Source organism: Pelophylax lessonae (genome assembly GCF_965119305.1).
Source record: "Pelophylax lessonae genome assembly, chromosome: 5".
Taxonomy (NCBI): domain Eukaryota; kingdom Metazoa; phylum Chordata; class Amphibia; order Anura; family Ranidae; genus Pelophylax; species Pelophylax lessonae.
Window position 1 is genome coordinate 211,353,936 of NC_138772.1, and position 22,664 is coordinate 211,376,599.

Sequence of the window (22,664 nt, forward strand, 5' to 3'; positions counted from 1 at the left end):
TATTTCCCTGTTCTTTGGCATCAGTAGGGAAAGCTCCTTGGGAGGGACTTTTATTACTACAGCGTGAGTCTGTGTCTGGCCAGCCCTGATTGGTGCTCTGCTAGTCACAAACTGTTTCAGAAGAGTAATTTGGATTAAATTATAAATATCAAAAAAATAGTTTTACAGCTCCCAATAAATCTTTTATTGAACATCAAATGTGTATTTTTTGCGCATTAATATGATGTCAGCAGAGTCAAAGATAATTGACACCAGCTTTCACTTTTTTCAGATGGTATTTTGGTGTGGTAGCCCTTGAGGTTTGAAAAATACTACTTTTTCTGTTACATACTTTATTGTTGATGTTCTACTTTACAGATTATATATGCATCTACTCCTTAGAAAGGGAACTGAAATTCGCGAAAAGCGTCAAGTTTTTAAGATGCATTTTTCAACTTTATCATGTATTGACATTTGAAACAATTATTTTCTGTATGAAATATAGTATGGAATGATTACGAATCTACTTGACAATATTTTATTGATTTTTCATGTATTGTAATGAGAATTGTACTTATTTATCAATAAATGTGTACACTATGTATTAAGTGGTTGTGTGAGCTGCGCCCCACTCAAGGTCCCAGGGCAAACTTAACCACTTAAGCCCCGGAGGATTTGGCTGCTGTAAGACCAGTGGCTATTTTGCGATTCGGCACTGTGTGAGTTTAATGGACAATTGCGCAGTCGTGCAAAGCTGTACCCAAATGAAATTGACGTCCTTTTTTTTCCACAAACAGGGCTTATATTTGATCACATGTGCGATTTTTACTTTTTGTGCTATAAACAAAAAAAGAGCGACAATTTTGAAAAAATAACAATATTTTTCAAATTTTTTTATATGAAATTCCCCCCAAAAAAATGTAAACATCAAAATTTTTTAACATTTTAGGCCAATTTGTTTTCTGCCACATATTTTTGGTAAAAAAAAATCACAATAAGCATATTTTGATTGGTTTGCGCAAATGTTATTGCGTTTACTAACTAAGGGAAAGATTTTGGTCATTTTTATTGTTTTTTTTTTTTTTTACTAGTAATGGCAGCAATCTGCGATTTTTGTGCAGGACTGCAACATTGCAGCAGACAGATTGGACCCCTAACTGACATTTTTGACACTTTTGGGGGTGTCAGTGACATTACTACAGTAATCAGTGCTATAAATATGCACTGTTACTGTATAAATGACACTGGCAGGGAAGGGGTTAATTCTGTTGGGGATCAAGGGGTTAAATGTAAGCCTAGGGGAGTGATTCTAACTGTGGGGGGTTTGGGCTTGTGAAATGATCACAGAGACATGCGATCCTATATAGCAGGATCACATGGGCTCTGTGATCATTGCAGGCAGAAGGACGGACGGCTGTGTTTACATCAGCCGTCCGTCCTTTTCTCTAAGCGGGGAGAGATCAAGGGTGTCAGGCGGCAATTGGAGCCGCCTGACACACGCGCCAGCTTCCCCGCTGACGATTGGGGGTGGGAGCACGCTGCACACTCGCCCCCTAGCTCCTCCCAGGCAGATGACGTCTATTAACGTGATTTTGCCTGGGAGAGCCACTCTGCCGACGTAAATAGACAGTAAGCTGACGGCAAGTGGTTAAATGTGCCTTTCATATACTTTGAGGAATGTGGAAGACGTAAATGCTGCTTATGCACACTATACCTTATGCATTTGTCTCCTTTACTTGCGCATCACTGTTTTTCCATAGAGTATAGTTATCTTAAGTATTTCGGATATGTCCGTTATGAGCAAAGTGACTGCTTTCAAGGCCATAATACAATAGCTTCAAGAAAGACAAACTAAAGCACGCAACTCAACTGGTGAATATTTGTTGCATGTTTAGCCACACACTGCCACAATTACTGTAAAGTGCCATTTTCTCTGTTACCATGAAGAACCAGTATAAAATAAGAACGCCAATAGATTTTCTTTTAGTAACATATGTGAATGGGTATCAGGCACATCATACCCGTACCCTTTTACTAAAAAAATGTAAAAACTACAGAAAATTGTTTTTGGCAAGTCCTTTATTAAAAAGAAAAAAAAAAAAATAGTGTACCTCAATGTAAATCCATCATTAATCACGATGCCCTGGACCCAAAAAATAGAAACAATAAAAAAATGTTTTGCCTCCTAAGCAGCTACCCACCATATGCCAGCTTTTCAGCTTTGAAAGTTATTTTACAGGCAAGGGGCGGGGGTACCCCAAAGCACCCTTCCCTTCTTAAGGGCAAGCGGCCTGGTTTGGTTCAGGAGGGGGGGGCGCTCGCTCGTTCCCCTCTTTCCTGACCTGCCAGGCTGCATGCTCAGGTAAGGGTCTGGTATGGATTTTGGGGGGGACCCCACGCTTTTTATTTTTTTTTATTTTGGCATGGAGCTCCCCCAAAGGGCCTGGTATGGATTTTTTGGGTGGGTGGGGGGCACACCGTCTTTTTTAAAATTTTGGTGTGGAGTTCCCTTTAAAATCTACACCAGACCAAAATGGCCAGGTATAGATTTTGGGAGGGACCCCACTCCGTTTTTTTTTATAAATTCTGTCATAGGGTTCCCCTTAAACACTTAACCACTTAAGCCCCGGAAGATTTTACCCCCTTCCTGACCAGGGTTTTTTTTGCAATTTTTTACTGCGTGATTTTAACGGACAATTGCGCGGTCGTGCGTCGCTATACCTAAACGAATTTCACGTCCTTTTTTTCCCACAAACAGAGCTTTCTTTTGGTGGTATTTGATCACCTGTGCAATTTTTTGATCATGCACTATAAACAAAAAAAGCGTAAATTTTGCAAAAATAACAATATTTTTCAAATTTTTTTATATGAAATTCCAAAAAAAAAAAAAAATGTAAAGTTCAAAATTTTTTAACATTCTTGGCCAATTTGTTTTATGCTACATATGTTTGGTAAAAAAAAATTGCAAAAAGCGTATTTTGATTGGTTTGCGCAAAAGTTATCGCGTTTACTAACAAAGGGAAAGATTTTTGTCATTTTTGGTGGTTTTTTTTTAACGAGTGATGGCGGCGATCTGCGATTTTTTTTGCGGGACTGCGACATAGCGGCGGACAGATCGGACCCTTGACTGACATTTTTGACACTTTTGGGGTTACCAGTGACATTACTGCAGTAATCAGTGCTATACATATGCACTGTTACTGTAAAAATTACACTGGCAGGGAAGGGGTTAACTGTATTGGAGAGGGAGGGGTTAAGTGTGTCCTAGGGGCGTGCTTCTAACTGTGATGGGACATGGCTACTACTGTAAAAACAGAGATCAACGGTCCTACATAGTAGAACCGTCTGATCTCCATTTTTACACAGGGGAGAATGACAGGCGGCTTGTTTACATAAGCCGCCTGCCTTTCTCCCTCTCTACCGACGATCGCAGTGTGACCGGCGGACATCAGGTCCGCCGGTCACACGCACGGACTCCTCAGTGAACGAGCCGGGGCGGGCTCGTCCGCTATTGGCTCACAAGCCGGTCACAGGCTAGTGATGTATATATACGTCACTTTGCCTGGCCGGGGCTGACCGCCGCAGTATATCTACTTGCGGCAGTCGGCAAGTGGTTAAATACAGGGAACTTTAACCCCCTTCCTGCCTAGATCAATTTTCAGCTTCTCAGTGCTCTTGACGTCTATGTCAGCTTGACATGGCACTGCTCCCTGTCTTTAACATTCACATCTATGGGAATAATTGGTTAGCTTGACATGGCACTGCTCCCGAACCATAAGTGACAGGGACACCAAACTTGGGGAGCACTGAGAGACCCAGGACTACAACATATCCATACATTTTAAAAGTTGAGTATGCCTGTACACTACACTGACTGCACTAAACTGACTCAACACACTGTCCGCTAGCTACCTGGCTAATCTCCATTGTCACACACTATACACAGCTGACGCGTAAGCAGCAGCCCTCTATAGTGTGGGGCATGGACGTTAGCCCCTGAGCCATGATTGGCCAAAGGCACGCTGTCTTTGGCCAATCATGGCTCTAATAGTACATTGTGCTGTGATGGGCCTAAACATACAGGTCAGGCCAAACTTAAGTTCGTCTTGAACACAGAGCCCATCCCTATTTATAAGCAATTAGAGCAACAGTTTTGTTCCTTCTGAGACATAAATTAATAGTTTGTCTCATCTCTGTAACTGATACATCTGCAAGAGAGCTTGTCTTTAAAAAAAAAAAAACAACAGATTTACTGGCCAGATCACTAGATGAACATAGGAGGAAAAAAGCCTAAAAAAGAAAACTAATGCAGCCATCGCTTCTTGGTAAGCTTCAATATAATACATGTTTGCTTTTGGGTTTAATACCACTTTAATCCCAGTTTACAACTGCTTCCACCGTGTACAAAGGAGCATCCCAGTTAATTAGGTTTCATAGTTTGTATGGTTAACTTTGAGAGTCACAGGCAAGACATTCACACTTTTTATTTCCTAAAGGTGAGAGTCAGTGGGATTTACTAAAACTGGAGCACTCAGAATATGGTTGTGCATAGTAACCAATCAGCTTATAACTTCTGCTTGTTCAATTATTCTTTGCAAAAAACCTGGAAGTTGAATGTATGGCGGATTTACTAAAACTGGTGCACACAGAACAGCAACCAAAGAGTATTGTAGGTATATACTATAAACAAAAAATGACTAAAAAAAAATATATATATATATATATATACAGTATCTCACAAAAGTGAGTACACTCCTTACATTTTTGTAAATAATTTATTCTATCTTTTCATGTGATAACACTGAAGAAATTACACTTTGCTACAGTGTAAAGTAGTGAGTGTACAACTTGTATAACAGTGTAAATTTGCTGTCCCCTCAAAATAACTCAACACACAGCCATTCATGTCTAAACTGCTGGCAACAAATGTGAGTACACCCCTAAGTGTAAATGTCCAAATTGGGCACATTTTGCCATCTTCCCTCCCCGTTGTCTTGTGACTCGTTAGTGTTACAGGGTCTCAGATGTGAATAGGGAGCGTGTGTGTTAACTTTGATGTTATCGCTCTCACTCTCTCACTCTCTCATACTGGTCATTGGAAGTTCAACATGGCACCTCATGGCAAAGAACTCTCTGAGGATCTGAAAAAAAGAATTGCTGCTCTACACAAAGATGGCCTAGGCTATAAGAAGATTGCCAAGACCCTGAAACTGAGCTGCAGTACAGTGGCCAAGACCATGCAGTGGTTTAACAGGACAGGTTCCACTCAGAACAGGCCTCGCCATGGTCGACCAAAGAAGTTGAGTGCACAGGCTCAGCATCATATCGAGAGGTTGTCTTTGGGAAATAGACGTATGAGTTTTGCCAGCATTTCTGCAGAGGTTGAATGGGTGGGGGATCAGCCTGTCAACACTCAGACCATATGCCGCACACTGCATCAAATTGGTCTGCATGGCTGTCGTCCCAGAAGGAAGCCTCTTTTAAAGATGATGCACAAGAAAGCCTGCAAACAGTTTGCTGAAGACAAGCAGACTAAGGACATGGATTACTGGAACCATGTCCTGTGGTCTGATGAGACCAAGATAAACTTATTTGGTTCAGATGTGTCAAGCATGTGTGGCAGCAACCAGGTAAGGAGTACAAAGACAAGTGTGTCTTGCCTACAGTCAAGCATGGTGGTGGGAGTGTCATGGTCTGGGGTTGCATGAGTGCTGCCATCACTGGGGAGCTACAGTTTATTGAGGGAACCATGAATGCCAACATGTACTGTGACATACTGAAGCAGAACATGATCCCCTCCCTTTGGAGACTGGGCAATATTCCAATATGATAACGACCCCAAACACACCTCCAAGACAACCATTGCCTTGCTAAAGATGATGAGGGTAAAGGTGATGGACTGCCGAAGCATGTCTCCAGACCTAAACCCTTGTGAGCATCTATGGGGAATCCTCAAATGGAAGGTGGAAGAGCGCAAGGTCTCTAACATCCACCAGCTCTTCATAGAGGAGTGGAAGAGGACTTCAATGGCAACCTGTGAAGCTCTGGTAAACTCCATGCCCGAGAGGGTTAAGGCAGTGCTGGAAATTAATGGTGGCCACACAAAATTGTAACACTTTGTGCCCAATTTGGACATTTTGACTTATTGGTGTACTCACTTTTGTTGCCAGCGGTTTAGACATTTATGGCTGTGCGTAGAGTTATTTTGAAGGGACAGCAAATTTACACTGTTATACAAGCTGTAAACTCACTACTTTACATTGTAGCAAAGTGTCATTTCTTCAGTGTTGTCACATTAAAGATATACTAAAATACTTACAAAAATTGTGAGGGGTGTACTGTGTAATATACATATATATCTATATCTATATCTATATCTATATCTATATCTAGATCTAGATCTAGATCTAGATATAGATATAGATATAGATATTTTCTAATTAATTCCTGCCCCTAAGGTGCTCTGTGCCTCTCATATGTATTTTGAAGAATATTCATAATTTTAATAATTATATACAAAAATACTAGGAAGAACACAACCAACTAATTTAGAAATATCGTTTTAGCTCATATGAACAGGTGTAACAAAAATAAGAGAGTTTCTGAGGGTGCACTTTATTTGAGTTAGGGCCAAAGTGACTGCCTATATTGTTCATGGTTTTAAGATCTTTATGCATGATTTTTCTACATGTGATAGCATCTATTAGGCCCCAAAAACTCTGCACATTGGGCACACATGATGATGTTCTTTACCTAGCAGTACCGAAAATACAGCTATTTATAGTAAAACATTAGTGAATTAAAAAATAGAAAAAAATTACATAATCTTCATACACCCATCAGATTTGGAAAATAATGCTTTGATGTGTCTTTTCTTCCTTTGAATGAGGGGGGGTACTCAGAGAGTACTTTACAAAGGAGGCTAAGAACACAGTAAGAAACTATTTCTGAAGAATAGATTACTGGGCCATTAAAGTGGATTATCATAGGAAAGGGGGGCAGAGATGAGCTGTGGAGAGGGGTTGCAAAAGTGAGTTGTAAATAGAGGGTGAAGAGAGGAGCTGTGGATTGTGGGCAAAGACCCTTATGAGTAAGCTCTTTGCTGAGTGAAACATATTAAAGGGGTTTGTACCTTGGACAGATTGATCTGTTTTTTTTTGTATGGATTAAAGCGATTGTAAACGATCCCCTTGTAAAACAGCCCATTTAGTTTAAAATAGTAACAAAAGGTAAAACACCTACATAGATATATATTAAAAAAACATTATAAATACCTTTTTCCCCCTTTTTTTATAAGTGATCACATTTTCTCTGTTGTCAGCTGCATAAGAGCTGGAGGGAGGAGAAACAGAAGCACACTAAGCTCAGTGAAAGGCTGTACAGCAGGAACTTGTCATGACAAGTCTGATCATTGGAGAGCAGCCTGAGTTCCCAGCACAGCTAGAGAACTGACCACAATGTATTCTCCTGCTTAGTGTCGTCAGTTTTTAATAGGAAAGCAGAAGGACTGGCAGGAACACTAGGGATTTCACATAATAGAAGCGATACTATGAGGACAGATTCATTTTTTATACAAGTACATGGTACAGCAGCCACATATCAGGAATATGAAATGCTGGGGTAACAACAAACACTTTAATAAATGCTTTTATTCTAATGCGGTGAGCGATTCCCCCCTTCCTCTTTAAAAAATTAAGTGTATATTTTTAAAAAATAAAAAGGAATAAAAACTTTAGTAAATCCATTGTCAGTATTTACAGACTTATGGTACGCTGCATTTTGAACAGAAGGGACAGCAGTCAGCTTTTAATCTAAAAAATTAACTTCACGGTTTTGTTTATATATTTGTTTACATATTTTATTTATTATTAATTATTTACTTATTTATTATTTTATTAATTTTATATATTTTACGTAGCCCCCGTTTTGCATAGGAGAAATACCAGGAAGCTTTTAATCGAAACAGTGACTTTAGGTGTATTATTTCACAAAAAAATGTTTGCAAAAACTTTACTGACTCTGTGAACATTATTAAAATAAATAAACATCCTACCCCCAGTGTGATAAATATGTAAAAAAAAAAAAAACAATGAATCCTCACTTTATGAACCCTTTAAAAACTGTGTATTGGAAAATGTGTTAAAGTGTATCCTCATACAAAAAAAATGGATAATCAAGACTGTTAGTGACATAAATCCACCATTATATCAGAACATTACATCATACAATGGATACCTGAAAAGTCCAGTACAAAAAAATGTGCAAAACAAGGGATGAAATGATCCACTCTTGTACATAAAAAATGCCAAAGTATTTTTTCCCACACCCTTGTGAAGCTTCCCTGAGGGCAAACAAGTTCACTAAACCTTTATGATCCTTTATTAGGTAAGCAGGTCAAACATTGCACATATCAGATCAAATCCTGATGGTACAAGGCTTCCACTTTACTAGTACCAGTCTTGGCATATGTTAACCACATATAACCTCAATGGCAATAGATCAGCAGAACAAAAAAAGAAGGAAATCCTAAAGAATCAAACTGTTTATTTTAAATATAGCATAAAACAAAATATTGCAGCTCAATCCTACAATCCAGCACTAAGAATTTCCAGCTTAATCTCTCTTGGGAACACCCAGACCCCACCACTTGCTGTCCATTGGTGCACGAGGGCCCCTCCCCAAGGAATGTAACAACGTCACGATACTTTGCTCTGCTCTGCACATTTTGTCGCATAAATGACTTTTACATAACTGTTCCTAACAAAGTCAATCATGTTGCTGGGCCTCCCATGCCCAGTGTATTACACCCCTCTGTGTGTACTTAAAGTGGATCTCCACCCAAAAGGGGAAGCTCTACTGGTCTGCCTCCAACCCCCTTTGCTGCCACATTTTGCACCTTTTGGGGTGGAGCGGGTACCTGGTTGTGACAGGTACCCCCTCCCACTTATGGCTCAGTTTCCCGTGGCAAACTAAGCTGGGAGTTCAGCCCCCCTCCTTTCCCCACAGCCTTTTGGGACACTTCATAGGTCCCAGAAGACTGCAGCCCATTTATAGCGGTTGACTTCTAACTATTTGCTGACCCAGCCTTTTTCTGACATTTGTTGCTTATAAGTTAAACTCAGTATTTTTTTGCTAGAAAATTACTGAGAAACCCCAAACATTATATTTTTTTTTGGCAGAGACCCTAGGGAATAAAATGGCGGTCATGGCAATATTTTACATCACACTGTATTTGTGCAGCAGTCTTTCAAACGCAATACACTATAATGAATTAAAAAAAAAAACACACAATAGTAATTTTTTTTGTATAATGTGAAAGGTGATGTTACGCCGAGTAAATAAATACCTAATATGTCATGCTTTAAAAATGTGCATGCTCGTGGAATGGCCACAAACTACGGCGCTTTCCAGCCCCCACATTTTCTCTCCCTCCCCCTTTGTCCCTCACAGCTCTGCTGGGTTTCCCCCTCCTCTCTCCTGCCCGCTGCTGCGGGGGATCATTCAGGATGGAGAGCGGTGAAGGGGCCGGTATATTACACATTTACTGGCCCCTTCCTTTTCTGAATTGAGAGTCAGTGATCCGTTCCAATCACTGACTCTGTCCAATCATAATTGAAACATAATAAAATGTGTTTACTATGCTTCAGTTTGTGAATGAACAGGAAGCTCTGTACAGAGCTATCTCTTTCCATCCATTCAATGCAGCTAAGGCTGCAGAGAAGAAAATCTCCTTTTTCTGTCCCAAAGGGGAAATATCATAAGTCTGATATTCCACCAAAGACCCCCAATGGAGCGCATAAAAAAGTGTAAAAAATAATATAAAAAATAATAATAATAAAAAAAATGGTAAAAATAAAAAATTAAACAACAAACATAAAAAAACGACTGACACCAGTAGTGAAACTACTAGGGTCACAAAGGTCACACTTGCGACCAGGCTCTGATGACGGAGGAAAGGGCCCCGGTCAGGACTCAGTGGAGCCCTTCATTGTCTCTTGCACCTGGGCCCTGAAAGTTCTAATTACGCCGCTGATGTAGACACTGTCATACAGTAAGAGTGTTACTGGCCAGATCACCAGGTGAAATAGAGGGAAGAAATTCTAAAGAAAAAGAAAACTAATGCAGACATCTAATTATTGCTAAGCTGCATTATATTACATTTTCCAGGGGTGCCCTGGGTCTTTTACAATCCTAGCAAAGCCCCTGACTTTGTGGCAAAAACTATCAGTAGCAAATGCTGCTGTAGGTAATGATATGAAAAAAAAAAGGCTAAAAACACTGTAAATGCAACTGCTAATGTGCTAAGGTCTGATCATGAAGAATATAGGAGCAAGCAATGTGAACAGTGCTGTAGGTTCAAACCAGAATAGATTGCGGATGATCGTAATTCAGGAGAAAAAAATAGTGGGGGGCCTTGTAGTCTCAGGTTCTCGGGAGTGTGAGAAGAAAGCAATGGCTAGTGTGCTGCCAGTTGCAGACACGTTTCTATTTTTTTTTGTGACAAAACCTATTCTGAATGGCTATGATGCTAGATGGGAAAGGCAATGGGGAGTCAAGGAGATCTGCAAACGAGAACTGGGTAGTCTGACAGATATCACTCCAAATGTATGTTGTAAAGCACAAGTTCTTAGTTTATGAGTTTATTGCTTGAGCAATCCAGCCTAATTTAGGTCAAATCTCAAACTTGGCTGATTAATTCAGTGGTCCTCCTCAACTCCGGTCCTCAGGGCCCACTAACAGGCCAGATTTTAGGTATTACCTTGGGGAGATGCAGACTAGAGTACTGCAATCACTGAGAAGAAAATTATATCACCTGGGATGTATTTCAGTTATCTTGCAAACCTGACCTGTTAGTGGGCCCTGAGGACCAGGGTTGAGGACCACTGGATTAATTGACTCATCCCTATTCCAACATATAGCTCTATGACTGCCTCTATAGACCTGAGATTTGACTATCTGTGTTAACATATCTTGGTGAAGCAAACTCATGGGTAAAAATGATGAAGCCTTCAACCTATTCTAGCATGCAATATACAGTGCTTTGCGAAAGTATTCGGCCCCCTTGAACTTTGCGACCTTTTGCCACATTTCAGGCTTCAAACATAAAGATATAGAACTGTATTTTTTTGTGAAGAATCAACAACAAGTGGGACAAAATCATGAAGTGGAACGAAATTTATTGGATATTTCAAACTTTGTTAACAAATAAAAAAACTGAAAAATTGGGTGTGCAAAATTATTCAGCCCCTTTACTTTCAGTGCAGCAAACTCTCTCCAGAAGTTCAGTGAGGATCTCTGAATGATCCAATGTTGACCTAAATGACTAATGATGATAAATAGAATCCACCTGTGTGTAATCAAGTCCCCGTATAAATGCACCTGCACTGCGATAGTCTCAGAGGTCCATTTAAAGCGCAGAGAGCATCATGAAGAACAAGGAACACACCATTCAGGTCCGAGATACTGTTGTGGAGAAGTTTAAAGCCAGATTTGGATATAAAAAGATTTCCCAAGCTTTAAACATCCCAAGGAGCACTGTGCATAATATTGAAAAGGAAGGAGTATCAGACCACTGCAAATCTACGAAGACCTGGCCGTCCCTCTAAACTTTCAGCTCATACAAGGAGAAGACTGATCAGAGATGCAGCCAAGATGCCCATGATCACTCTGGATGAACTGCAGAGATCTACAGCTGAGGTGGGAGACTCTGTCCATAGGACAACAATCAGTCGTATACTGCACAAATCTGGCCTTTATGGAAGAGTGGCAAGAAGAAAGCAATTTCTTAAAGATATCCATAAAAAGTATCATTTAAAGTTTGTGACAAGTCACCAGGGAGACACACCAAACCTGTGGAAGAAGGTGCTCTGGTCAGATAAAACCAAAATCAAACTTTTTGGCAACAATGCAAAACATTATGTTTGGCGTACAAGCAACACAGCTCATCACCCTGAACACACCATCCCCACTGTCAAACATGGTGGTGGCAGCATCATGGTTTGGGCCTGCTTCTCTTCAGCAGGGACAGGGAAGATGGTTAAAATTGATGGTCAGATGGATGGAGCCAAATACAGGACCATTCTGGGAGAAAACCTGATGGAGTCCGCAAAAGACCTGAGACTGGGACGGAGATTTGTCTTCCAACAAGACAATGATCCAAAACATAAAGCAAAATCTACAATGGAATGGTTCACAAATAAACATATACAGGTGTTAGAATGGCCAAGTCAAAGTCCAGACCTGAATCCAATCGAGAATCTGTGGAAAGAACTGAAAACCGCTGTTCAAAAACGCTCTCCATGCAGCCTCATTGAGCTCGAGCTGTTTTGCAAGGAGGAATGGGCAAAAATTTCAGTCTCTCGATGTGCAAAACTGATAGAGACATACCCCAAGCGACTTACAGCTGTAATCGCAGCAAAAGGTGGTGCTACAAAGTATTAACTTAAGGGGGCTGAATAATTTTGCACGCCCAATTTTTCAGTTTTTTATTTGTTAAAAAAGTTAGAAATATCCAATAAATTTCGTTCCACTTCATGATTGTGTCCCACTTGTTGTTGATACTTCACAAAAAATTACAGTTTTATATCTTTATGTTTGAAGCTTGAAATGTGGCAAAAGGTCGCAAAGTTCAAGGGGGCCGAATACTTTCGCAAGGCACTGTATATGTATATTCTGTGTAGGTTTAGAAATGGAAGCAATTATCAACAAACACATCTATGTCTGTTACCTTTTCTGCAGCAGGCAATTAAGCCCCGGTTCACATTAGTGCTATCACGGAGATCGCATGTCATTCGGAGCGCATTTCTCCTAAATTACATGCGATCTCATGTGCGGTGCCAATTTCAGCCATACACTTTGTATGGCTGAATTCGTACCGCATCCGCACTAAACTCGCACATGAGTTTTTTTTTTTATCAGCAGCAGAATCGGATCGCATGGTGGTTCACACTAGTGCGATCTGATTCTGTGCGAACTTGCTGATCGCACTGCGATATGCGATCGCAACTGGGGGTGTCATTAACTTTTAATTGACACCCCCTGCGTATCGCATATGGCAGTGTGAACTGCCAGCGGTGCGGATGCGATGCGGGATCACGCTGCATATTCACAGCGTTCCCGCATCGCACAAATGTGAACCGGCACTAAAAGTATAAAGTATATGTAAACCGAAAGGCAAAACATTTGTGTATAGATATAAAAAACAATATAAATATGTTTTTTCCCTTTTTTGATCACATAGCCTTAGTTCACAGCCCGCATAAGATCTAGAGGAGGAGAAACAGCAGTACACTGGTCATCCCAGTAAATGGCTGTGAAGGGGGGCGCAGGACAAGTCTGGTCACTGGAGGAGACCAGGCCCAGTTCCCAGCATAGCTAGAAAACTGACCGTGCTGTGCTATCATGCTTAGTGTGGCCAGTTTTTAATAGGAAGGGGTGACTGGCACAAACACCAGGGATTCCACACAAAAGAAGCAATGCAAAGAGAACAGAAAACTTTTTTATACGAGTAGTACAACAGGAACAAAATGGGAATGTGAAATGTTGGGCATACATATTCTTTTCTTGTTAAAACAATTTTATTAAGGAATATGAGTGAGGTACAATGTCCAAAATACAATGAACAATGGGAGAAACACAGCAACAAGTACAATAATATGGTGTAACAGAAAGCTGTAATAGCAAATAAACAATGCAAACTGGTGAATACAGATGATAACCATAGTAGGTGGGGGCGCCTGGGGGCCAGCACCCAGGCACCCCAAAAAGGGAACATGCTGTGCCTGCGTGGGGTGGCACAACCACTTGCCAACCACCTCATGGAGAGAATTGTCACCAAGGGTCATTCTGGCATTTCGAGTAATAGAGAGTAAAAATGGTGAGGTTAGGAACCATGTTGATATAAATAGGGGGTTATGGTTGGGGATAAGAAGAAGGATTATGGATTCTATTGCATTCAAAGTCGTAACCATGCCAGCAGGGGTCCATCAAGTCGGGGACGTGTTAGTTACTATAGTATGGGTACATACGGGGGGAGGAGAAAAGTAGGAAAAAAGGAACTCAAGAAGGGGGGGAGGGGGGTGCAGGAGAAAGGAAGGAGAGGGAAGAGGGATATTGCCGGGAGCGGGCAGGGGGGGAACTGGTTCTCTAAAATTAGCCTGAAGAGGCACAAGAAGGCAGGCATACATATTCTTTAATAAACTTCACAGTTTTTCAAAGACTAGGAGACACTGAAGGCACAGGTGCACCATCGATTGTCATACTCAGACTAGGGCACAGCAACAACCAGTATACCTCTACATGATGGAATTTACGTACAGTAGATGTCCCCAGAATGTCATTGGCAATTCATGGAAATCTCACTCTGCTCTCCATAGTGTTTGCGAGTCACCAGAAGAGCATCCATTTTCAGAACTAGCACTGCACTAATCATGATGGCATTGCAAGATAATTGATTTATTTGGTATGTCCAGCAAAGGGGTGAATAAGGTTCAGGAAGGCAGTTCTTTCAATCTGAAAACAAAATCAAGAACATGGGGAACATGACCTCAAACTAACAGGAGGAACGTTCAAAACGAATCTTAGAAAGTATTCATTTCCTGAACAGGTAGTTGATGCTTTGAATAACCTACCAGCAGAGGTAGTGAGACAGTCAACAGTACATGGCTTCAAACATGTCTGGGCTAACATAGATCTATACTCAGACAATAAAGTTACCCCCCCCCCCCCCAAAAAAAAAAAAAATAAATAAATGGGCAGACTTGATTGACTACTCAATCTTTTTCTACCGTCATTTTTCCATATTTTTATGTCTCCTATCTGAATAACATTCATGTTCAAGCAGAGTCTGCAGCAAGGGCCACATCGCATTAGCAATTCTGCTGCTGGTGGCAACTTGACAGCAACAAGATCGCAACAAGATCGCTAAAAAGACCCCTTACCTGCTCCTATTGACATCACTAACAAAACTTCAAAATCACATTTATCAACAAATAAACAGTCATAGGGCAACACCTCCCTATTTCATCCAATAAGGAAACAACATCTTAAGAGCAGGTGAATGCCTGCTTAGCTTGCTTAGCGGTTCTGTCTGGAGAGTTGCCACCAGGGAAAGGTTTGTTAGTTTAATACGGACCTTAAAAAATAACTTTATGGAAAATATTCACCACTCAATAAATAAGACAAAAAAAAACCTTTTGATCTCAATGGGGATCCATGGTTTAGTTATAAAACAGTACACAATGCATAGAATATATTTACATGTTCCTTATTGATGTACCCAAGTATACTTTTATTTATTTTTAATTTTTATTTAAAGTTCAACATTCGTTATTATAATGTAACATTGCTATACAGGATAAGTCAATATATTGTATACAAACATGCATGTCCCTGACTTTTTTGGATATTCTTTAATGCTGTATACACTTACTTTTTCAAACTACTTATACCTCATTTGTTCCATGTAAGACTACCTATTTCCAATAAAAAAGTTTGTAATAAAAAAAAAAAATAACGGTGAAAGCTAAGAGTAAATTGATTGCATTGATTACAAAATAGTTGTATAACTGTCCAATATTAAAGTGTACTCAGTAAATGAATGAATTTTCCATATTACATGACATATGAATGATTCTATTTTTACATTATTGCATTGACTATTGTGGCTGCATCTAATAATGCAAAGAGAAATGTGCAAGGTGCAGTAACTCTTAGAAATTGTATTTCATTGTTCCGACTTTGCTAAACTCATGTCTAATGTCACTGACTAGTACAGGCTACTGTGGTGTTCCCATATTCTTTAAACTTTCCAATGACTTGTTAGATTACACACTTGACTGTTCTACTCCAATGAAACAGAATTAACCTTACCTTCAAGACCAGGAGAGTTTACTTTATCTGGAAATCCTGATGGGTGACATAAGGTAGAATTTTGAACAATATTAAAGTAAGCCATTGAAAAAGTCAATTCATTTCTGTAACTGTAGCTGTTGTGTGTGTGCTCTGTCCATAAGGTAGTGTTAGCGACTTGCTTGAACGACTGAAAAGAAAAAAAAAAAAAATTTGCTTAATCTTAGACTGCATTTTCATATTCCCGCCCACTAGACAAAACGCAAACCTGTTTTTCTAGGTAAACATTAGGTATTACATGGGCAAAGTAGACAAAAGCTAAAAGAGCCAGCAGCTGAAACAGGAAAATGATTGAGGTGCTGGAATTAATTCAACATTAGTTTAGAAAGACTGACAAACTGATTGGAAGCAGAGAGGAAGATAAAATACAGGCGAGCGGCTGTGAACTTTGCGTATGTTCCAATGTGTCCACTTGTCAGTATTAGTAAAAGGAAACAGAAGCAGTGGATGTTTAAGTGCTATTAAAGGCTTCACTTAACGCACAGAGCTCTACGATTATATTGCCACTGCAAAAGCTAATGCACAATACACATTACAAATCAAGCTTCACATTGCCTAGTATGGTCCACATGTATTATGTGATAAGAAGGTAGGTTCATAATTAACTTCTCGGAAATTCTTTCCAAACTTTTAGAGTGCAGAGGCACTCTTGGCCTCATCAATCCTGAGAACACATAGAGCCTTGTTAGCTTATATTATAGTAACGCAAAGCTTGAGTTACACAGGGGCCTGTCACTTTTTTTAAATGGGCAACAGGCATATGTCACATATATTTAGAAGTAATGTAATGACAGAGGGGAAAAAATAAGTAGGGATTAAAAGAAGGCATAAACCTGTCAGGGAAGCAATAGTAATTGACAGGTACAAAGGCTGTTATGGGCACATGAACTGGCACAGCTGGACAGGGCTGGTGCAAGGTTTTTTATGTCTACTTAGGCAAAGGTGCATTTTGATATATACCATGTGTAGGACAATCGCTGTTTTCATATGCAGGTGCTCCAACCCAAACACCTTTTTTTAGGCGTGTGTGGGGGGCTCTAACATTTGTTTTATTACATTTTTTTTATATGTCTCCTTATATGCTTAAAACATTTTTGGTTTCATTTTTAGTTATTGATTAATACATAACTTTTATTGTTATCACATAGGGGACCAAATAGCCCCCTATGTGATAGCATATAGAGTATCTCACAAAAGTGAGTACATCCCTCACATTTTTGTAAATATTTTATTATATCTTTTCATGACAATACTGAAGAAATGACACTTTGCTACAATGTAAAGTAGTGAGTGTATAGCTTTTAGAATGCATTTATTGAAGATCCAGTAGATCAAAACAATCAATAGTGACAAAATCAGAGACAGGGGACAAACACAGTTGACGCGTTTCACGAAATCACTTTCGCTTAATCATAAGTTATGGATGGATTTTATCATTTCACACCTTCAAGCCGGAGTGCAGTTGCCTTTTCTATTCATGTACAGCTGCCGGGATTGCGGACCTAACCAGCACCCTGTTTGATCGTTAGGACATATTTTTTCACCTGAGCGGTTTCCCTTCTCCCTGTGTCTTACTATAGCTTGTCGAACACTGTAAATGTGTTGTCCCTTCAAAATAACTCAACACACAGCCATTAATATCTAAACCGCTGGCAACAAAAGTGAGTACACCCCTAAGTGAAAATGTCCACATTGGGCCCAAAGTTTCAATATTTTGTGCGGCCACCATTATTTTACAGCACTGCCTTAACCCTCTTGGGCATGGAGTTCACCAGAGCTTCACAAGTTGCCACTGGAGTCCTCTTCCACTCCACCATGACGACATCATGGAGCCGGTGGATGTTAGAGACCTTGCGCTCCTCCACCTTTCTTTTGGGGATGCCCCACAGATGCTCAATAGGGTTTAGGTCTGGAGACATTCTTGGCCAGTCCATCACCTTTACCCTCAGCTTCTTTAGCAAGGCATTAGTCATCTTGGAGGTGTGTTTGGAGTCGTTATCATGTTGGAATACTGCCCTGCAGCCCAGTCTCGGAAGTGAGGCATCATGTTCTGTTTCAGTATGTCACAGTACATGTTGGCATTCATGGTTCCAGCAATGAACTGTAGATCCCCAGTGCTGGCAGCACTCATGCAGCCCCAGACCGTGACACTCCCACCACCATGCTTAACTGTAGGCAAGACACACTTGTCTTTGTACTCCTCACCTGGTTGCCGCCACACACGCTTGACACCATCTGAACCAAATATGTCCATGTCCTTAGTCTGCTTGTCTTCAGCAAACTGTTTGCGGGTTTTCTCCCTTCTGGGAGGACAGCCATGCAGACCAATTAGATGCAGTGTGCGGCATATGGTCTGAGCACTGACAGGCTGACCCCCCACCCCTTCAACCTCTGCAGCAATGCTGGCAGCATTTATATGTCTATTTCCCCACTGACAACCTCTGGATATGACGCTGAGCATGTGCACTTAACTTCTTTGGTTGACCATGGTGAGGCCTATTCTGAGTGGAACCTGTCCTGTTAAACCACGGTATGGTCTTTGCCACCGTGCAGCAGCTCAGTTTCAGGGTCTTGGCAATCTTCTTATAGCCTAGGCCATCTTTATGTAGAGCAACAAGTCTTTTTTCAGATCCTTAGAGAGTGTTTTGCCATGAGGGGCCATCTTGAACTTCCAGTGACCAGTATGAGAGAGTGAGAGCGATAACACCAAATTTAACACACCTGCTCTCTATTCACACCTGAGACCTTGTGACACTAACGAAGTCACATGACACCGGGGAGGGAAAATGGCTAAGTGGGCCCAATTTGGACATTTTCACTTAGGGGTGTACTGACTTTTGTTGCCAGCGGCTTAAACAATAATGGCTGTGTGTTGATTTATTTTGAGGGGACAGCAAATTTACACTGTTATACAAGCTGTACACCCACTACTTTACAATGTAGCAAAGTGTCATTTTTTAGTGTTGTCAAATAAAAAGATATAATAAAATATTTACAAAAATGTGAGGGGTGTAGTCACTTTTGTGAGATACTGTAGGTGACAGATTCTCTTTATGGAGACACCCGGGGTCTATTAGACTCTGGATGGTTCCTCTTGAAACCATTGACACACAGACTGTGTTTCATCAGCTGCTTCCACCCAGCACAGATCCCAGAGATTGAATGCTCCAGTCCAGGAAGTCACTTCCTGGTCTGTGTACAGGAGGGAGGCTGAGCAGATGAAGGTCCACTGAGCTCCCACTTCCCTTTTCAGCAACACCCACAATAACAGCACCAGGCTTGCAGGTGGAACATCGCCATGCTCGGTGAGCATGGCGGGGGAAAGGCGGCACATCGCGGCGCTGGTGGAAATGATAGGTGGCTTCACAGCCGCTTGTATCACTTCCACATGAAAGCTGACAGTCAGCTTTACTAAAGTGCACTGTAAAAATCTGGATCCTCAGCAAGTGGCTGGAGATTCGGACTTTACTACCCCCTATCCTGGCGCCGTAAGGCTGCTGTTTAGGCAGTCTTATGGTAGCACCAGCTCTGCAGCTAGATTTACATCTGCCCTCATGGTTTGGGGGATACATGTTACAGGGCTAATGATGCCAAACTGGCCATTTAGCGTTCAGCCTTACCTGGAGTCAGTAATGAGTGGCCTAGCTGTACCCATATACCCTGACGTCACATAAAAAAATACCTATTGCATGTACACCTGGAAATAGCAAGAAATAAGTGGATGCTTTTGCAACTACCAGTTGGAAACCAGTGTCATCACAAGTCAAACCATATATCATCAGCACACCATGATCTTCAAAATAACGCGCAAACATTTATTAAGGTGATCACTAGGGATGATCGAAGTTTTCAAAAGTTCGGTTCGACCAGAACACCCGAACTTCCCGAAAGTTCGTCCCGGTTTTCAGAACCCCATTGAAATCAATGGGACCCGAACTTCGGTAATCAAAAAACACAATTTTGAAGCCCTAAAACCCAATAAATGCCCCTAAAAAGTGCCTAGGGTTCTGGGTCATGCCACAGGGACTATTAATCACACGGAAAAAAGTTGTTAAAAATTGTCATTTTTGATAGAGAGCCAATTATTGAAAAAATTATTGGAAAAAAAATGAGATTTCTTTGGATTTAGTGTCTGGGGGGGTCTAAAAAGTGTACCTGTGAAGTTTCAGCTCTGTAGCATGTCCAGAACCAGAAAAAAAAGTTTGTTTGTATTAGAATTAATATAGAACAGGTTAGTAGCTTCGCTACTTTAACACCCAGCTTTTTGTTGCAGGCATTTTATTGGGCTTTTTTGAGGACATGTTTGGAGTCAGGCATGACATCAGAACTTCTGTGTAGGGGTATACATACACACACACACATGTATGTATATATGCACATACACATATATAGGTTTGAAAGTAGCAGAAATCTATGCTTGCGCTAATGAAATAATTAACAGGCATATGTCTCCGCTCCTATCACACCTATATATGTGTATAAATACATATAAGTGTGTGTGTATATATACCCCTATACAGAATTTTAGATGTTTTTCCTGCCTCCATAGACCCCCAAAAAATGCACAAAAAAAACGCCTGCAGCAACACACCTGGGCGTTTTTTTTTTTTTTGGCGCAGGCGTTTTTTTGGGCGTCTTTGGAGGCAGGCATAACATCTGAACTTTTGCATAGGGGTATATATACACACACACTTTTATGTATTTATACACATACACACATATAGGTGTGATAGGAGCAGAGACATATGCCTGTTAATTATTTCATTAGCGCAAGCAGAGCTTCCTGCTACTTTCACACCTATATATGTGTATATATACATACATGTGTGTGTGTGTATATACCCCCTACACAGAAGTTCTGATGTTATGCCTGCCTCCAAAGACACCCAAAAAATGCCCAAAAAAACGCCAGCTACAAAAACGCCCAGGTGTGTTTTTGCAGCAGGCGTTTTTTTTGGGCATTTTTTGGGAGTCTTTGGAGGCAGGCAAAACATCTGAAATTCTGTATAGAAGTATATATATACACACACACTTATATGTATTTATACACATACACACATATAGGTGTTATAGGAGCGGAGACATATGCCTGTTAATTATTTCATTAGCGCAAGCATAGGTTTCTGCTACTTTCACACCTATATATGCGTATGTGTATATATACATACATGTGTGTGTGTATATATTCCCCTACACAGAAGTTCTGATGTTATGCCTGCCTCCAAAGACGCCCAAAAAATGCCCAAAAAGACGCCAGCTACAAAAATGCCCAGGTGTGTTTTTGCAGCAGGCGTTTTTTTGGGCGTTTTTGGGCGTCTTTGGAGGCAGGCATAACATCTGAACTTTTGTATAGGGGTATATATACACACACACTTATATGTATTTATACACATACACACATATAGGTGTGATAGGAGCAGAGACATATGCCTGTTAATTATTTCATTAGCGCAAGCATAGCTTTCTGCTACTTTCACACCTATATATGTGTATATATACATACATGTGTGTGTGTGTGTGTGTATATACCCCTATACAGAAGTTCTGATGTTATGCCTGCCTCCAAAGACGCCCAAAAAAACCCCAGCTACAAAAACACCCAGGTGTGTTTTTGCAGCAGGTGTTTTTTTTGGGCATTTTTTAGGGGTCTTTGGAGGCAGTCAAAACATCTGAAATTCTGTATAGGGGTATATATACACACACACCTTTATGTATTTATACACATACACATATATAGGTGTTATAGGTGCGGAGACATATGCCTGTTAATTATTTCATTAGCGCAAGCATAGGTTTCTGCTATTTTTATACCTATATATGTGTATGTGTATATATACATACATGTGTGTGTGTATATATACCCCTACACAGAAGTTCAGATGTCATGCCTGACTCCAAACATGTCCTCAAAAAAGCCCTATAAACGCCTGCAACAAAAAGCAGGGTGACAGGGGAGAAGCCACCATCCTGTTCTGTAAGTGTTCTAAGAGAAACATTCTTTTCTCTATAGTGGTCACCCTGACATGGAAGGGTTTTGTCACCCTGCCATAGCAGTCAGAGTCAGTTAACCCTACACTACACTACGGTCCCCTTACACTTAACACTTTCCCTACAGAAACTAGATTATTAAATCTTACTATAGTGGAAAATAGTACCCTAACAACACTAGATATCCCTTTCCTCACACTAATAATTGCTAAATGACACTTTGAGAGCAGAAGTAACAGAACTGCTTCCACTCTCTTCCACGTCCCTGTATTACAATGCTAGGAATTTGGCGGGCTATCTTATATACTGGGGGGCGTATTGACTAATGATTGGCCTCTGGACCCCCTAGTCACTCAAATCACATTCCTAGCATTCTCCTGCCCCCTCAATTGGCTTTTACTGATGGTTCTGGTCCAATAACGGCTTTTAAAGCCCAGTTCCTGTCCCATTGCATTTTGGTCGGTTCTGGTTGCCGAATTCCGAACTTTTTCAGCAAAAAGTTCGGAATTCGGCCAAACTTCGAACAGTCAATGTTCGGGTTGAATCGATGGTCGACCCGAACCGTTCGATCATCCCTAGTGATCACATCACAGTGATAAAGATGCAACATTTCAGGGCCATGCAGGACTTCTTCATCAGGCATGCAATCATGTTATTTTGAAGATCCATGATGTGCAATGTTATCTAGGCTTTGACCCATGCCCTATTGTGACCCACACACTGTACTTTCTATGTGGTTTCTGACCCAGCTTCTTTTTCTCTATACTTCTTCCTTTGCTTACTTTGCT

At 40.6% G+C, this 22,664-nt stretch overlaps 1 protein-coding gene across 1 annotated transcript in view; it reads right to left on the minus strand.

Moving 5' to 3' along the window:
- ITPRID1 (ITPR interacting domain containing 1) overlaps window positions 1-16,009 on the minus strand; it is a 192,878-nt gene extending 176,869 nt beyond the window's left edge. The window contains exon 1 of the mRNA XM_082259492.1: window positions 15,850-16,009. The gene's annotated coding sequence lies outside the window, so the exon portion shown is untranslated. The remainder of the gene's footprint in view (window positions 1-15,849) is intronic.
- Between the last annotated feature and the right edge of the window lie 6,655 nt (window positions 16,010-22,664).